A 19,645-nucleotide genomic window follows, 5' to 3' on the forward strand; every position below is an offset into this window, starting at 1 on the left:
ACAATAATAAAGCGTCGGACTTCCAGAGTGTAATATTTTATCTTGACTTGGAACCCAAGTTAGTCAGTTATCTTACCGACCAATTGAACGATATATCGATATATCGATGTATAAATGCAAATCGTCTAGCATTTTGTACAATTCAAAATGTCACGGAACCATGCCATCTAATAATAAAGGTTAAAACGTTAGCGTTTTAATTCTATAGGTACTTAAAATAATATTTTAAGAAATAATTTATAGTATAAAATTTAATTCCATAAGTAGGTTAGATTATTAGAAATAAAAAATAAATTCATATTAATAATACTATGTATTTTATGGTAATTACTAATTTATTGTATGTTAAATATATGTAATATTGTTAATGATTTACAATGATTTTATCTCATGCACGTTAAATTTTTATGGTTGTTAAGACATTATTCAAAAGTTCTTGGCTAATATCATATTATTATCCCGTTGATGTTAACATTAGCCAACAATATTCATGGCGAGTAACGATAACAGTTGGCTAATGTTGACTTTAGCCGGATATTGTCGGCATTATCCAAATGTTAACATTACCCATAACATATATAAATTATTGAAAAAGAAAAATGTAATTTTACTTTTTTTTTCGTTTTTCGTATTTATATAGTTCGTTATTGTTTTATATTCAGGTTTACATGCCGAACACTGACATAACTCTTCCGGACGACTCGAGATCTGTTATTTTTCTTCTATGTACATAGTTGAGGTAGTATTCAGTTTCAAATTTGAATTTTTTTTTTATACTTCACGGTTTGATTACATTAAAACCGCAACAAAAAAAGTCTAATAGGGAACAGTAAAGACGTATCTCGCTCAATTTATTATCATACACGTATTTAACTTTTCTTTGTTAAATATTTTATTCGGGAACCGAAAACCAATGATCAATTAAAAGTTTTATTATTTATACCGTTCATGCATACAAACATATGTTTGTTTTTGTTGCGTTACATCACGAATAATTGTAATTACAAATATTAAACTAAAATAAACGTGCATGATATTTTTGTTTTAAAAATTTTAACTAAAGTTGATTACCTAGCAAAAATATTTATATCTAAACTCTAAACAGATATTAAATATTATTCATTGATAACGAAACTTAATTCTATTGAGTTTTAATACACTATATTAACTGGCTCGTTCTAAGATTCTGACCTCATTAAAATCCCCAATCTGGTAAATGCACAGAAGGGACTATGTTTAACTTATACAGTATAAACTAAAACGTTAAAATGATTACATTTCTAATGGTTTTAACTTCTTAAACGACAAAAAACGATTATTACATTTTCAATAATGAAAAATATAAATAATTAATAACGTTTCAATCCCTAATAACGATAAACATAAAACTTAATAAAGTTTTGAATTATCAATAATAAACGAAATCATACCAAATGCGTTTATACGATAATAACGTTAAACCAATGTTATTTTTTCGAATTCCAGCTCTGCACTTAGGTAAACATTTTGTCGATCTCTGCATTAAAATAGTGTATACTGTTTTAGCGTTGTGATCTGATACACGGGTATTTCGTGTTTACGCGATTCCGATTTGAGTGACAACTAATTTTGCTAATAAAGCTGCTGTGGGTATCGACGTCATTTAAATATTGTCATCGTACGCGGTCCGTCCGCGATGCCGTTTTCACGTTACTTTCATTATAAACGACCTTTTCGATTTATTTCCTAAGTTGTCGTACGTCCGCCTTACTCTATTCGTGCACGAGAACGCTGTGTCGTCCCGTATGTTTCCCGTCGGTTTCGAATGCATTTTACCATCGGGAAAATGTTCGTATTTGAATCTCATCAAAGTACAAACGGACAGAAACAACCATCATTACGACAATCGTGTGTTTTTTCAATCTTACGTTTTTCTTGCACCGAAATAGTGATTTCTCTAATCTAAAATAGTAACGTATGTCCCGGGCGAAACCGAGTGATTCAACTATAAACACGTATACATGTTACGTCATACCATCGTACGACATTCAATCTTGTTCATAACGTAAAGGACATGCATTTGCCGCCGTCTATAAAGACTGGTCGTAGGGTCGACTAAACATCTCAGCGACGTTTGTCATTAGCCGCGCGTACATTAATTACGTCTTGTACTTGAATCAAATCTCAAACATAAATACTTGTATGCTCAAATCTCCCTTAAGACCCTTACACAATTGGAATAGCGCCAAACCTTCCCGAATGTGTACCGTCCGCATCATTTTAAAAACATATCTCTTTACGTGATCACGCCAATCCCCTGATGTATCCCGAAGAACTCCCTTCATAACGATCTAAAATTACAAAAGTAACAATGTATGAAAGGGGAAAAAAAAACATTACGAAACTTTCGGAATGGGCTTTAAAAATACAACCATATATTTTAGTTTCTCGCCTTTCATCTCCAACCCTCACTGACATTCCAATCAGTAGAATAAATCTAACGCAGTGTCCATGACCTTTTACAAATACAATAAAAAATTAATATTAAATAAATTCGTATCCATTAAACGTATTGTTTATAATCGTAACAGATTGACTAAATTATAATTACGTTAAAAAAAGAATAAATAATTTGTGTACGGTTGAGTAAGTAATCATTAGAGGAGGAAGAATGGATAAATATCACTGGATAGTGTTTATTCTTATTATTTTATTTATATATATATATATATATATATATCTTTTTGTTACTTATTATTTTATCACATTCCCTTACTGCGCACGGACTCGGTTCATATTGTATAATAATACAAAATAATTAAATACCTTTAATAAACAAACAAAATCTGAAATATATATAACTTTAAGTCCCTTGATCGCTTGCAATAAAATAGCTTGATTGTTTTATAATCTACCTATATAATTTTAATGAATTTTACACTTACAGAATATATATATAATGACTTTTGTGTACGTCAAGTCACGCTATAAAATCTGCACAGTCCACAGAGATTTGTCAAGATTTATTATTATTTTAATTCTAATTTTTCATTACCTTAAGTAGATAACGAGATCCCGCTTCTTAACTCCCACGTTTTATTTGGCAAATTTCAAAGTAAATAATTGGTTTATGGGTATACGGTAATACACCATTCGTCTTCTAATTAGATTTCTAATCTTTTATTAAATTTGGAATTGGTTTATTTAATAGAAATAATTTATAAATTTCAAACATATATTCTAAGTAAAAACGATAAAAGTTTCAGAATAAGATTCGTATGCGCAATATACGAGTACATATTTATATATACATATAAAGTATACAGCTAATGATTAGGTAAATTCACATTTTGGCTCGTTGATGAACGAATCGTAAGTTTTAATTTAATTATAATTCAAAAACTCGTGCCAACAATTATGTTAATTGTAGTTCCGTTTTAATTATCATAATTCACATCACACGGAATGGTTTTAAGTGGGTCTCAGAATAATATTAGTAAATGTCGCATCAGTTCTATTTTACGCCTAAAACGTGACTTTGTATGTTATACATATGCTAATTTTTAGATGTCGCCTACTTCAAAATATATCATATGCAAATAAATTGCAATAGAAATTACTTTCATATCAGCATTTTCAGCACGTCGTCTGTTCCATACCATTGAAGTTATATTACTAGATATATATATTTTGAATATTTCGTACGCGTGTCACCTTTATACGAATGAATTCATTTTTTATCTTTAGAAATTAAGAAATTACATAAAAGAGAACAGTCGATATATTTCTATATTATTCAACGTTACGCCCTTGTTCTATTTTTTAAAGTGACGCATTAAATACGAATATTATGTTCAATAATTCAATCAAAATCGTAATAAAGTAAAACGTCAGCAGTTTCTGACTGGATATCAGAAGATGACGAACAGTGCATGTGAAATCATCTCACGCATAATACATAAAACCGATGCACTCGAGGGTAAAGGCTAAGGTTAGGTTTTTATTTTTTTTTATGGACCTAAGATGTAATTCTTATAGTTGTTTGATGCTATATATATGTAGTTGTATCGCAATTTATTTCATAAATTGTTATGAATAATTTTTTTTTTTTTTGTTATTTTAATTTTAATTTTGTATCGTATTTTTTGTTGTGAAGGAGGCATTCAATAGTTTTAATTTGACTGATAAAAATATAATAATAATAATGATAATAATAATAATAATAATAATAATAATAATAATAATAATAATAATGATTATCAAAATGTTACCAAAAATGAAGTAAACCAGCGCAGTAAAGTTTTATATTCTGCTTTTTCGTGTCTGAAGAACCGCAAAAATCACGCAACGCCCTGTAACAATAAAATAAAAATGCAATTTACGAGTATAATGTTCAGTTACAGAACACAATGTACAGCTGAACGCGCGGTATTCGGTCAAAACAATAATTGTTATTAATTATTATCGTTTGAAAAGCTCTCGAGGACCGCGGTCTTACCGCGGGGGAGCACATACATTTCAGCGGAATCGGGCGATCCTTTCATTATTACCTATAGCGTGTTTAATCCTTTGAAATCCGGTAGAATAGTGACAATCAAAGTGATGAGTAAAGACTACTCAAATAATCCAGAAATATAAATGTAAATTATATTGAAATTGTATTATCTACCACCACACAGTGGTCCGCAAATTAAAATTAGGTGGTCTTTATTGCCCAATTTTAAAATGAGAAAAATTGAATTTTTTTTTTTAATATTATATCTACAGCCTGTCGTGTTTAGATATGTAACTGGAAATTTATAAATATTTTTATAACTCAAGTTATAGCTATTTTAATGAGACATTTTTCAATATATCTGATATTTTATTTTAATTTAGGACATAAATTGTTTATTTTTTTTTTGCCACATTAAAACTAAAAAAAAAAAAAATATTTTTCAAATAGTTCTATCTATGTTCTATAAATAAAAATAATAACACGAAATATTTTTATTTTTTTTTCAATGCTTCCATAATGCAACTGATTCGGAATTACGCGTTTTCTTTTTTTTTCTTTTTTTTTTTTCTAAAGACTAGATAAAATTTACTCAATTTTACATTATATTCAATAAATCCATATTAAAAAGAAACTTCTTGTCTATTAATTGATGTAAATTTTGCTTGCTCTGCTGTTTGCAGCAATAACGTACACAAATTATTATCACTTCAAAAGTACCAGATGTCTGTAAAATTTAGGTTTTTGCTTAAATATTTTATTTTGATTGATATAATTGAATAATGCTTTTACTTTTATTATTTAATAGATTGTAATAAAATAAAGATAAAGTATAATGGGTACATTCCACACACACATTTTCGATCTGGTAAAGTGACTATTGCGACAATACTACGCGAAACGCACATACTTATTTAGATACAGTACAATATTAATATTAATTCATATTGTATAAGTATATTCTAATTAAACCATTGATTATTACGGTTTTCAGGATAACATTGTTTTTTTGCTGTAACAATTATATGAAGGAAAAATTTCTGCACTGCGTGCTTTTGCGAACAATCAAATATTAATATATTGTTGTTTGGTTAAATTATTTTTAGTAAAAAAGACTAAAGCTTTGTCTGCACTATACGGTATAGGTTTTAAAGTTTCAGAATTATTTAGTATTTTTTGAATTTTACTAGCACTGTTTGGTGTTTCTATAGTTATATTAAAAATTTGGATTGCACTTCTCTGATTTCCAGATTTATTGATTTTATGTTTAGCGATACTAATAATTTCTGGAGAGGATAATTCGATGTTAGAATTTACGCCTCTTCGTTCGTTCTGTATATTTATCAAATGGTTTAGATCTCCTACCTGCAGTAGTTGGTGCGGAATTTATAATTGTTTCATTTTGTGGCATTTTGAATTTAGCATTAAGCCACTCAGAATATTTTTTTTTTTTAATTTAGTAGTATTTCGATACGATTTAGGTTATCTATTTGTTTGATAACGCAACCGAAAAATTTAAAATTTGACGTTTTACTAAATTATTATAAGTAGTATATATATATTATAGCGACGGCGAATCCGCAGCGAACTTCGGCACCGATCCCACGGACATTGTCTCCCGAACGAGCGCGCGAAGTTAGCGTTGTCGAATAAAAATGAACGTCAACGTCTAAACGCACATATGTGATAGGTTTTTTCGAGCAATTTGTTAATGTTCGCGATTGATAATGATAAACGGTATAAATCGTGTAATTACAATTGCGAACCGATTGTCTCGTGGACGGGGAAACGTGCCTGCGGACGCAGGGGGTAATTAAATGGAATTCGTTTCGATGTTTTATTTTCGTGCGCAGACTGATCCGGTTTCACGGCTCCAATCGGAACTTTCGATAAAAGTGCCCCGCGAAGACGCGAAAGTGCGATATCTAAATCAACGGACGATTAAATTATATATGTATAATATATTATCTCGGAACCGATTGAAAATGAAGCAAATCAAACACTGTCGAAAATGAATAGCTTTACGAATTGATACTTCCCGAACGTGACGGTTGTTCAGCCGTTATTCGTTACGTTGCAGGAAAAAACATTTACGAACGCCTTATTAAATCGACCAAAGGATTAATATTATTCGGTATTGCACTTTCGAACAATTTAATTATTAATGTTTTAAAGTGTACTGGTACTTCAAATGACGAAGCACCGAATATGCAAAACCAGTGTAACAGATTTGGTTCTTGGTCAATGAAAGTATTTGTTGATGATTAATTAAATATTTGGTTTTATACACAAATTTTTATAATGGCCGATGTGACTGAAAATAATTATTTTTCAATACATTTATTTTTAGCGCTAAATACTTGTTCGGTATTTTTTAAAGGATCGTATATCTTAATACAAACCTTCAGAACGTAGTGAAAAAATAAAATCTCACGTCAGTAGGAAAAACTAGTTGGTCGTCAAAAGAGAACGCATTAACTAAAACATTTTGATTGGTTCAATGGTTGTGATCTGAATTTATATGTGTATGTTTGTCTTATAATTGCTTTGGAAGAAATGTTATTTTCTCTGGAATTAAAGCCGTTGACATGATTTACAATAGGAACGTTGCTAGAAAAATCAATTAAATTCGATACAGTTCTTACCGCAGAGATGCATTTAGGATTGTTTGAATTTACTAGTCCACTCTTGAAATACTTTCAAACTAATGGAATTATGTTATTCGAGCACGTAACTACAGAAGTTCTTACGAAGTAACTGTTAAACTGTTAGTCATAAGAACTGTTTAATATATACCTACGAATAACATTTACTCCAAAGCTTTTCGTTTTCGGAATACTCACCCACAGTGAACTCCGAGTTTTTCTGTAGTGAGTGATTTCTTCTATCAGTGAACTATTGTAACGAATTTTTCTCCCGAAGTCTGTCGAAACAAAACGGTAAATGAATCGATAAAACTTTCATCAAACGCGTGGCAGTTTATCAAAAATTTCCGTTCAGCGCACTGTTTCGAAATCGCTCACGGACGCCTAAAATGCACGATGCTCGACCACCCTGGAGCATTGCGATTTTTACAAACATCCACCCGAACACAGAACGGCTCAGGGATACGCGCCTGAATCAGGGAACCCAGTTCGATCACACGATGTACACGTGCACGCGTGTTACGCATTATCACCGAGCAATACACGATTTTTTTTTGTTTTCAATTGCGTTCCGTGTACGACACGTCGACACGTGTCGTTCGCGCTTTACGGTTTCGACCGGCGTTGTACCCTCGTATTATTTTGAACGCTCGCGTTTATATTGTACAATTAGAACGCAATGAAAACGTATGGAAATCCGACAGTGTTTCGCCATTAATCCGACGTCAAAACGTATACACCCACGCATACTCCTATATAATAGTATAAGCTCCGCGCGCGAACCTGTTAAACGCGCCGAAGTTTCCCGTGTAACTGATCGTAAACGCGATTAATTTATCGTTCGTGTTGGCCAAACAATAACAATAAATTCATTGTTGTTCTGTTATAATGCTGAACACTCATTCATACGTGTGTATGGTGAGTTCACGAGACGAAAATATTGTTGCATGTTATTATTGTACACAGCAGTTCAGCGATTCCCAACGTTTGGTACGCGTTTCCTTAGCCTTAGAGGGACGCGAGGTAAATTTTCGAATTTGATTCGTTTAAAAAAAAACCTTCCGCGTCGGAAATATGTATGTGTATTGCACATTGTTTTTTTGAAGCAAAAAACTTCCGTCTCGCACAAATCAAAACCGTTCACATTAACTAGGTGTATAATGATCACATATTTTTTTTATTCGAGTTGATCGTTATAAAAATTTGTCACAATATGGTCGTTATGATTACCTATAAAATACACTCGTGGGATCATCAAAAGTGTCCGTCATATGAAGATATCTGACCATGCCGGAAAGAGTTATATTTTTTTTATATTACGTTAATAAGTTATAAATTATATAAGTATATTTTTTATATTTATATAAAGAGTTTTTTTAGGTTTATTTTTTTCCGCCTACTATCGAGTAAACGCAAAGGAAAATTCAAATAGAACAAGGCGATACAATAATTCTTTTTATAAATATTTACACGTGTATGAATTCCATAAGTGTGTGTTTTTAACTGTTGGTACATCTATATTGGTTCAAATCTTTGAAATAGATATGTGTCTAAATCATTAAACACAATATACTATACAATACGAAACGAAATGATTTGATTCTACGAGAAGAAAGAAAGAAAGATTTTCATTGCAGCATTAGCATTTTTGGTTATACAAATTATTTATGTTTATAATTAGATATCTATATTATTCACCTTGCACTGCGTGTACAAGTGATTAAGTTTTTAATTTAATACTATCTTTTTTTAAATAATGTTCTCGAATAGTTATTTTTCTCTAGTTTAAATTTAACAATTGGAACAATGTAGAAGATGACTGAACGTATATACATACTTTTTTTAAATATTAAGTTAATTTTATGTTATCCTACAAGACTCAAAATTTTCTATAGGTACATTAATTTTTAAACATGTAAGTGGCGAAGCACTTTTGCACATTTAATACAGCATAACAGAGTTTTGTGTTATTAACATTATGTAAATAAATACAAACTCAGACTAAAGTTAATTAATTTAGTTTTAATTTAAACGTAAACGTTTTTTCGCAGGAAAATGGGATTCATCTAGTCGCGTAGGGGCCGGAAGTTAATTTAAATAACAATCGTCCGTTTACTTATAAAATAAAAGAAGAACGGTTTCCATCGACATATAACTTGAATCGGTACCGTATAATAATGTAATAGTGTTTATAAAAATAAAATAAAACCGCAGCACAGATGTAACGAAAAATGCGTTGTTCAAACGACCCTTGTACAGAATTCAATATACCATCCAAGCACTATAAAGTGGTAATTTAGACCGGAGTACAAAATATATAAATCCGATATTGGCGCAGTATCGGAAAAGGCGTTGTTATTTTCATGGTATACACACGCACGTGTGGTAAAATAATATTTTATCCACTTCGCAATCAATACGAAATTTCGATTTTCTCGTAACGATATTTTCGTTCTCTCACGAGTGATTATAGGTCTCCTGCTAAACCAAACAGCAATAGTGTCGAAGAAATAGTACAGTAAAAACGGCTTTATAATGGTATCGCTCGGAATCAACTGATTTTTTCGTAATAAAGTAGTTATGAACTAAAAAAAAAAAATGAGTTGTAAAAATACTAAAAATGTATTGTATTATTTATGGTTTCAAAACCAAAATCATTTTGATATTCATACATTATATTATTTATTTATAATATATATATATATATATATATAGTATATACATATATATATAAATATATATATATTATATTATTCATGTTTGTTATTTTGTTTATAATTTAGAAAATATCTCTCGTCGTTTTCTATGATTATGAGCGACAGATTCTCAAGATCTTGCGTTTAATTCCAATAGCTCAGCGTTCACAACAATAGATGAAAACTTTAGCGGTTCTTCCAATCACTATATCGCCATTTTAAAATCGTGTTCGACTGTCTTTTGGAGGGATCCGCTGTGAGCAGGTTTTACTGCGTGTGATTAATTTATCTCCGAACTGCTAATGAAATACGACAGCATACCGCGCGTAGTTGACAACGTTGTTGTGCGCACGCAGTTGTTTGGCATCTTCCGTTTGAAAAACGCGAACACCATCACCGAATACCGTTAGCGACAAATATTAACAAAAGCGTGTAAACTAAACGATGGTTTTCACAAAAGTGTGGTCCAGGGCCGATTCGATATGTGTTATTTTCGATTAACAATGCCGCAAGATCAGACAAGACACTAAATGGTTAATTGACGTATTTAACTGTCAATATTGTATTTCGTTGGTATTGAAAGTCAATTTACAACGGGTAATCGTGTATCGAATAGTATTGACGTTTTTTTTCAACTATCTTGTCTTGTCTTGAATCATCTTGAAATACAAATTTTTTTTGTTCCAGCGTCCAGCCGTCTAATCAGTAGTTCGTGATTTGTTTTCATTGGAAATCGGTAGATAATGATAGAAAACAAACAAACGGGTGTGCAATATTATTAACCGGTCTCCAAGTGATTTGCGTTAAGGATGAAAACATTTCTTCTGTATTAGTACGGAACGAGGATACTAATCGTTCCGAGAAACGCACTAGATAATTTCAATTGAGGTTGGTCAGAACTTAACACACATCCGAAGTATTCTGTATTATCTCGATACCGAATGTATCGATAATATATAATATATATATATCGATAACATTGACCAAAGTATGACTGTATTGTCGTTTTACAGAAATCAAAATCTCAAGTCAAAATTATAAGTTGGTTTTCCCAGTTAACCGACTGGTGGAAATGTAAATTTCACTGCGAGTACGACTCGATTGTGTTCGACCGTCGTTTAAACAAAGTTCTACGGAAATTCTTCGAACATTGCGGATATCATGGTTAGCTTGACCCAGTATAGTGTTGCGTTGACGCGGGGTACGGTTACGGCACAACAGGTTTGCCGAACATTTTGTTTAAAATGTACTTACGTCGCAACGACAAAATTCGAATGAGGGGGGGAGCGAAATACTTTGCACTCGGAGTGGAAATATTTGAACCGTTTATCGAGGAGTTGATTTATGTTTTTTATTTATATTTTAGTAAAAGAAGTTTTCTAAAATTTCGTAGTCACTGTCAGTGGATCCGAAGTTTGACAAAGATGATACACGACATACACAGCGGAAAATGTTTGAGCAACAGTTTTCCAACCTCAAGATAATATGGAACAACACTATTGAAGGACTACTGCAATACGGAAACTTTTGGTCCCATTCTAATCGAGGCAAAACTTCCGTAGACGATACGTACTGTTAGCGATTGAAAATGTCTGTATATTATTCGCATAAATATTTTACGCCAACATTATAATAAATGGATTCCATTATTTAATTTTTTTTTTAATTTTAGATGTGTACACAAATTTGTTAAACTTACGATTGGTTTGATCTATATAAAGAACAAAGTAATGTTCTATATTTTACTTACGATCGTTTTTCGTTCATCTGAATACGTGAACGATACGACGATCAAGGTAAAGTTTATCGTTTTAACAGTAGAAAATAATAATCATTTGCATCAAATAAATCGAACTTTGATATGAACGTAGAACACAGAAAATATAATGTTTAAAAAATTATAATAATTATATACTATTTTTAAAGATTCATTGGACTGCTGCTTTTTGTTCACGCAAACTTGTGGAAATTATTAAAAGAATAAATATCATAAAAATAAATTTGATTTCAATCACTGTCTTGTATAGTGTGTTTTCGCGAACCCAACTTAATTGAACCCATTGCGATGATATTTCCTGGGATAATAAAAAGAGTAAGAATTTTTTTTTCTTTTTCTTATGACTAGCGACGATAGAGACTAAAATATTCATAATTTAATTAAACTGTTGTGTTTTGTTAAAAATGAAATATAATACTTTTTATTTCATAAATTTTGAAAAATTTGAAGAAAACCTTTTTATAGAGATTATTCTTTTGAACGTTTTGACGTTTCAACTTTTTTTTTCATTAGTCTCGTTATTTTTAATATTGTTTTTGGTTTAAAGAAAAATCCTGTATTAAATACACAATAGTTTTTAAATATTGTATGCAATTTTTTCTTCTGATTAGTTTTATTTCGTACACTTTTTTTTTTCTCTCTCTCTCTGCGAGTTGAAAAATTATATTAAAAACCACGAGTTAAACAACGAAAACAAAAAGTTGAAACGTTAAAGTGTACAGGAAAATAAACTTTGCAAAAGGGCTGTAAATATTCGAATATTCCGAAGGAAATTAATAAACAAAAAGGGAATTTTTGTTTTTTTGTTTTAAAAAAAGTAAAACGCTATAGAGCACAACAATAGAGCACGTAACGATATGTACCCGCAAACGGAGAAAAACCATGATGGCTGAACGCTTACAGCCCCGGAGGTTTTTCGGAGGCCGGCACGCGGCTTCGGCGTTCCCAAGCCGAAGTTCCGGGACTTGATAAAACTTGAACGCGACAACGGTTTCGTTCGCGGAAAGTTTGCGTCTCGATGTGCGCGACGACGTCACGAACTCCGCACGGCGGTCACGATGTCCATGCATCTTAGTGCATACGAATACACCGTACGCAGCGACGACTGACGAATATTAAACGGATTTCTTTTTCGGAGGCGTTTTTTTTCGCGAGCTAAGAACGCTGTTGCGATACGGTTTCGCCCCGGCGCGCACACTGCGGGTACGGACCACGGGAACACACGTATACGCGTGTAAAACATTTGTACTCTTATCGGTTTGTAATTGTTGAAAAAATAAAATAAAATAATAATCACCTCGGGTCGAACGTCCGTTCGGTGGTGCGAGGATATAGCTGCACACGGGTCGAGTTCATCGGAACAAGAGATATAACTCGCGACAACCGAATCGCGTACGCGGTTTTCTCGCAACACGTCCGAGTCGCGTCCACAACTATGACGTTGTCATTCCATTTCATTAGAAATAATTCATTCATTCATTTTTGGCGTAGCGGTTGGCGGTATAATCGTATCCACGTGTTTAGTTGCTTCTTACGGTCACATCGATACTGGCCTGCCGGTAAGGGAAATTAATTGTGTGACGGCGATCTTTTAATATTTTTACAATGTAAACGGGTATTAACATATTCTTCCGATACATTTTAAACGGTCACAAGTGTTGGTCTACTGTCGGTCTGATAAATATAATTTAAAACATTATGATTTAGGTAGAACATATGACAGGGATCGGTACGTGAAATCTGGAAGAAAAATATGCAATTTTTAATCGGACAGTTCAACATAGTTATTTTGCGGTAGTGTACGGTTTTCGTTTATCCTCGGTTTGATATTTTCGTCTAATAGAATGCATATCCGTAAACCACGCAAATCACTTGATGTCTAATGAGAAAATCTCAAGCACGTCCTATACCGCGTACAAGTGAATTCGAAACGAGAAATATCTTCACTTAGTATACATATATTCGTTTAAATATAAATATACCACTTTGGCACACTCGTTAAAATTTAACTTCTTAAAAATCGAGTGTGAAAACCGATTGTACTTTTATTTAAAAATAAAAATCGAATCGCGGGACCAAATGAACGTACGATTAGAGTATTGTTTGGATTACAGTCGAAAATGTTTTCAAAAGCTGCAATCCGACGGAACGCGCCCGTCATTCGCGTTAAACCGTCCGCGAGACGAATAAATCGATATCTTTATCGTTAATTTAATACATAACCCAATCGTGTGTTAAAATAAAATCCAGAATCCCTTCCCGCTATTGTAAAACGTATTCGCCAACGGTTAAATTGTCCACGTCTCCCGTAAAATTCGCATAAGCGTATGAGACGATGCGGCTTGAACGTTTGAAACATATTATTATTGTTATTACAATATTATCTCGTTCGGTGTACGTTTTCAAAACTTCGAAACCGTAAGAAGTGTGCATTGATAACAATAACGTTACATTTATCATGATACTCAACTGAAATGTAACACACTTTGTATCCCAAATTTTGTTGAATCAACACGAATGAAATATGATAAATATTTATAAGACCATATATTTCTCAATGCGAAACGTGTACCCGCGTGCAGACAATTAGTGTTGAACGAACGAGTCGTGTTTTGCGATGTATTCCGTTTAAAAAAAAAAACAACTCTGTATATGGTTTTTCGTTTTCAAGTTCAAACGTTCGAGTCTGCCTAACGGTTCAGCGTTAACGAACGGATTTCCAGCGAAAAGGTCCAAACTCACTGTCACTGACCCGGGTACAGCTGGCTTATACGCACCGTAAAAACAACATAGACTCGTTACGTACTCATCAACGATTTATTTTTAACGAAATGTAACGGTCGGTTCGTAGCTAGGAAAACAGACGATCAAATAAAGTGTTCGGAAAATACTGAAAAAAAAAAAAATTATCCAAACGTATTTATAGAGTGTTGAAGCACTCAGCTAACCGTACGATTCAATCAGTTTTAATTGTGTTTTCACTATAGCATGTTACGAATTTCGAGTAATAACTCCAAAACGCAACGCTACTACGTGTGTTTCACTCCATTGTGCAATATGCACATGTTTTTAAAATATTAAGGCGTGTACACTCGTTTAAAACCAAAAATTGTGTAAACAGTTCGTGCACGAACCACTATGTAATGAAGTTGTTGAAATCTCGTAAAATCTGATTAAACCGGATTTAATACCGTGTTACGAGCAGAGAGGAAATAATTTTTTTTTTTCAAAAACTATATAATATAATTATTAATAATCGAGGAAGTTCGTTACGGGATTGCGCTAGAGGTTTTGATTTGCGCGGATAATTTAATTTAAGAAAATATCTGACTACGCAATAATGTTTTTTTTACTCGGCCGGATGCTGTTTATATACATATATATATTTATTTTTTATCCCTTGACGGCTTTATCCATTGGAAGTTTACGAGGTGTACATTACAATAGCCTATATAATATAAGAATATAATATCACAATGGCACTGTTAAAAGATTGCGTACAGTTCAAAATTTTACAATAGACATTGCTAAAACGATTTTCTTGTTCATTTCGGTATATGTTTTGCGTGATCTTTCTTCTTATTTATTTTTTTTTTAAATCAGTTTTTCAAAGCAGAAATAGTATTATAATGTTTATCCGTCCAAAAATCGAAAATATAAATACATAATATTGCATTGGTGTTGAATTTTTTCGATTATAAACCCTTTGAGGACCCGAACATCAGAACCGTCTGATCGAATTAACGTAGTTGCCGTAAATTTTAGTGGTTTCAAAATAAACGCCAATGCTTATCGGGGGAGGGAGGATTGTAATTTATAATAACCTATTTGATAATATAATTTTAAAAACTATTTAATTTTCGCAATAACAACCATTATTGATTTATATATATATGTTATTAATAAATCATTGTATTTTATTATTTATTCCCATTAAAAGCCCACAATAATAAAATTAAATCGTTTGAAATACATTGTTCAGCTGCTGCTGTGAAACTATTGTAAAACAATCGAGTCCAACGTCACATCATCAATACGTAAAGTTCTTTTAAACTACGATTTTATTAAAGCCGTACCGATACCAAAAGCAATCAGAAACTTTTTTAAGCTTGTACACATTTTGAAGTACTTAAGTCAATTTTCTGCGTTTTTTTGTTCTCGTAAAGTATGTATATTATAGTCATACATTATTTATAATATATTATTTAAAAACTACAACTTCAACGTAAATATTTTTTCATCTTTCGAATTATTATTTAAAGAAGCATAAAAAAAATTTTAATTTAAAATTTAAAAGTTGATTATTCTTGTATTCAAGAGGTACGTTTTTTCATTTATCTTTTGAACAATTCTTATTACAATGTTTCAACTAATATGCGGATGAACCATGCAAATTAAAATGTTTTTTTTTTTTTTCATTCATGAGTTTTATATTTTAATGTTCCAACATTTCTGCTCCGAAAAATAACCGTAAATTTATGATTTGTCGAGAAATTGAGCAGGCTATGCGGAACAGTGATGGGCCTATAAAAAAAAGGACGAAGAAGAAGAGGAAGAAACTTATGATTTTCACGACACCATATCAATTAGTTATGTTGTATTAATTTTGTGTTGTAACTTCCGAGCTCGCGACTACGTTTTATACTTATAACCATAGACCTAGGTACTAAACCAAGTAAAAGCCAATTATTCTTACTACAATTTGCGAAAAAATGGTTGTTATTACAATCGATATTAAAATATGATTATCATATAGTAATAATAATAATTATTATTATTTTTTATTAATAAAACGTTTATCGTCCTTGTATGTATGAGGTTTCATGTTTCCGTTCAAGAACACCGATCTGGTGAACATAAAAGCACCAGCGAATAGATATACATTACGATTGATTTCCGAAATCGTAGTAAGACCGGCTCACGTGACTATAGGAATAAAGTCTTCCCAGCAAAAATGGTCGAGCCGTGTGTCAACCGATCGATGGTACGATATTCAGAGTGATTCCGGTATTGTATCGATCGCCTTACTCGTGCCATCCCATGGGACAATTGTCGGAGTTATTCCGGCATTGCACCGGATGCCAAAACCGTTCGATCCATTCACCTCCCAGTCGGTTTACTCGTCATTATTTCGCCTCGTTTATTTTCATCGTTTGTTTGTTTTATCATAATCGTCAATGCGACATTGACATTCTCTTGTTTCCTGTTGTACATTAACTGTCATTGCGACGTGTTTATACCATTGTCTCTCGTCCGTGTCCGTTTTATTATGTGTTTACTATCACTGCGGCGCGTTATAATAACAAAAATCAAAACAAAATCCTCGCGAGCCTGACCAACGTGATATTATGATCTTCCTGATGCGTTAAATTTCATTTGTTATTTCGCGTACAAGTCAGTATGACACGAATACAGTGCAAATGTTACAAGAAATCACAAGCTGGTAGTGACCTTTATTAGTCAGCAAGGCAAACTGATCTAACCTGACCGAACTCCACTCGTTTGCCATAAGAAATCGTTCGGGACCACCACCGTGTAACCGGTGCACCTAGTCCCGGTCGGCACTGATTCCTGTGTTTCAAAATAATTTGTGTAAACTAGGGATGGTAAACGTTTTTGAAAACGTTTTTAAAAAACGTTATTAAACAGAAAAAAATGAAAAACGAAAACAACTAATAAAACGAAAACGAAAACAATTAATAAAACGAAAACGAAACAAAACAAAAAACGAAAACAAAAACGTAAAACGAAAATAAATTAGAGTATTATACATTATTTAATTATTTATACCACGAAAAAAAAATCTGTTATCGAAAACGGAAAAAACTGATAATTCTGATAATATTGTTGACAATAAAATATATAAATAGCATAGAACGATTATTATTGTAGGCCACACATACACACACAGACACTGCAGTGGTAGCAGTAAAATTATATTATCTTTCATGACGATGGTCATGGTTCATAGAGTAATCTATAACATGGTTTATTTATATTATTAATATTTATTAAATAAAAAACAGCTTGTTTTATTTTATTTTTATCAGTATTTATCTTTATTTTGTACTTAGTAGGTACTTACTATTTACTAGTATTTAGTATTTATTATTTTTGCTCAATATGTAAGCAAATTTTTATTTTGATTCTTAGATGTATTTTATATTTTTATTTTATTTAATATCTTACAATTATATGTTAATTTTCTGAGTTCTGAGTTATTTTTATTATTTACTCTAGAAATCTGAAATAGTGTTTCACTTTAGACTGTAAGACTTAAGTCTATACTTTTTGATTTTTAATCTTTACCAATGCAGTTTTAAAATTTAAAAATTTTTAATTTTCTAAATTTTATATAAATTATAATTTTGATTTAAAATTTAAATATTAAGGATAATTAATTTGAATTTTTAACTTTTAAGAGCATTTCTTTATTGCGCGTTACTCTTATAACTTAAAAGTTAAAAGTTACGAGTTATAAGTTATAAGAATATATTATATATATAAAAAAAAAAAAAATTTCAAAAACGTTATTTGGAAACAATAAGAAAATAATGTAATAATCAAAAACGTTTAAAAACGTTAAACAAAAACGATATTTTTTAAATCAATAAACAAAAACGAAAACGAAAATATTAAAAACGTTTTCCATCCCTGGTGTAAACACAAAAAAATATAAATTTCAGTGCGATGAAAATTAATTTATTGTCATTATATATTAATAATGAAACTAGCCGGTTAGTCATGCTATAAATCATGCAATAAATTTAGGTCTACGTGTATAATACGTGACAAGATATTCAAACGTACTAAGCACATTTTTTATTTAACTATGCAAATATAATAAAACCAAATTATTCCAAGTATTCAGACGTTCTCTCCAGTGGCGGATCCAGATAAAAAAAAACTTGGAGCAGCTTAGCTCATATTACCATAGTAAATAAATAAATATTCAACAATACTTTCTTAAAATACAAATCATGTTATAATTTTTGGTTATTTACCATTTTCTTGATAATGTTCATAATTTAATTTATTATACAATGTTTTTTTTTTTTTTTTAGAAAATATATCTATTAATGAATTCATATCTATTTCTGAAAAAATTAACTGAAGAGGTGTTAAAATATCGCTTTGAAGAATGCTTAGCACTCTCATGCACCAGCCTTGGTCTACCGTTGGTTGTCTCCTAGAACGGTTCGCAGCTTGACCGGTTTATTCGTTCAAAATCGCACTACGCAATACTGACAGAAGCGTTCGGTGTACTCGAAGCAATGCGAGGAACAGACACTTTAATGATATTGTGCTCTAGGGCCGACGCGCTCTAATATTTATGATATAGCAATGATCAAAAACTATCTCATAATATTTTCGTCGTACGACGTTCTTGTGGTTCAGGTCGGATCAATACACCCTGTATGTAATCGCAACCACTATCGGAACACGTCAGTCAGGAACATTTCACGTCGAGTAGCGGACTCGCTGGAATATTGCACACCTTAATTTTTTGTTCAAAACACTTATTCGAACTGTACAGATTTTATTAGAATATTTATTCAAACGAAAAGAATAACTTATGGGGGTTTGTTAACATAAAAGAAAAACAAAAATCGAAATCATTCTACTACCTTCAGTTGATCGTTTTATCCATATTAAATGTTTGAATATTCGAATTCAATAGTTTCTTTCGTGTTCGTAAGTGTGTAACATTTATTGTGTGATAAAACGTTGAAAACGATGGAAACATCACATAACGCACGTTTACTGTGAAATTTGTCGACCACTAGGTCAAGTCCTCTGCGTACGGTTCGAGAGGATATCCAAAAAAATCGAAACCCTCCGATTTCTGTTGAATCAGAGGCGTTTCCCCCTCCATTTTTTTTCATATAAAAACCTCATACAACAAATCAGGCTGCTCAGTTTACTTTTGTCTACTTCTTCTACACTTTTCTATATCATTACTACTTGTAGGAAGAACCAACTTTATTTTTGAAAACGAATTTTGTACACTAGGTTTACTTCGTTTCATTTCGATCAAAAATAAAAATACAAG

General features: G+C 31.7%; 1 protein-coding gene across 2 annotated transcripts in view; it reads right to left on the bottom strand.

Moving 5' to 3' along the window:
• LOC112691953 (potassium voltage-gated channel protein Shaw-like) overlaps positions 1–19,645 on the bottom strand; it is a 277,263-nt gene that overhangs the window by 155,523 nt on the left and 102,095 nt on the right. For both annotated transcript variants that reach the window (XM_025566434.1, XM_025566432.1), the window contains one exon: positions 4,251–4,331. The gene's annotated coding sequence lies outside the window, so the exon portion shown is untranslated. The remainder of the gene's footprint in view (positions 1–4,250; positions 4,332–19,645) is intronic.

Source organism: Sipha flava, unplaced genomic scaffold (assembly GCF_003268045.1).
Source record: "Sipha flava isolate LNK unplaced genomic scaffold, YSA_version1 68_pilon_pilon, whole genome shotgun sequence".
NCBI classification, from domain to species: Eukaryota; Metazoa; Arthropoda; class Insecta; order Hemiptera; family Aphididae; genus Sipha; species Sipha flava.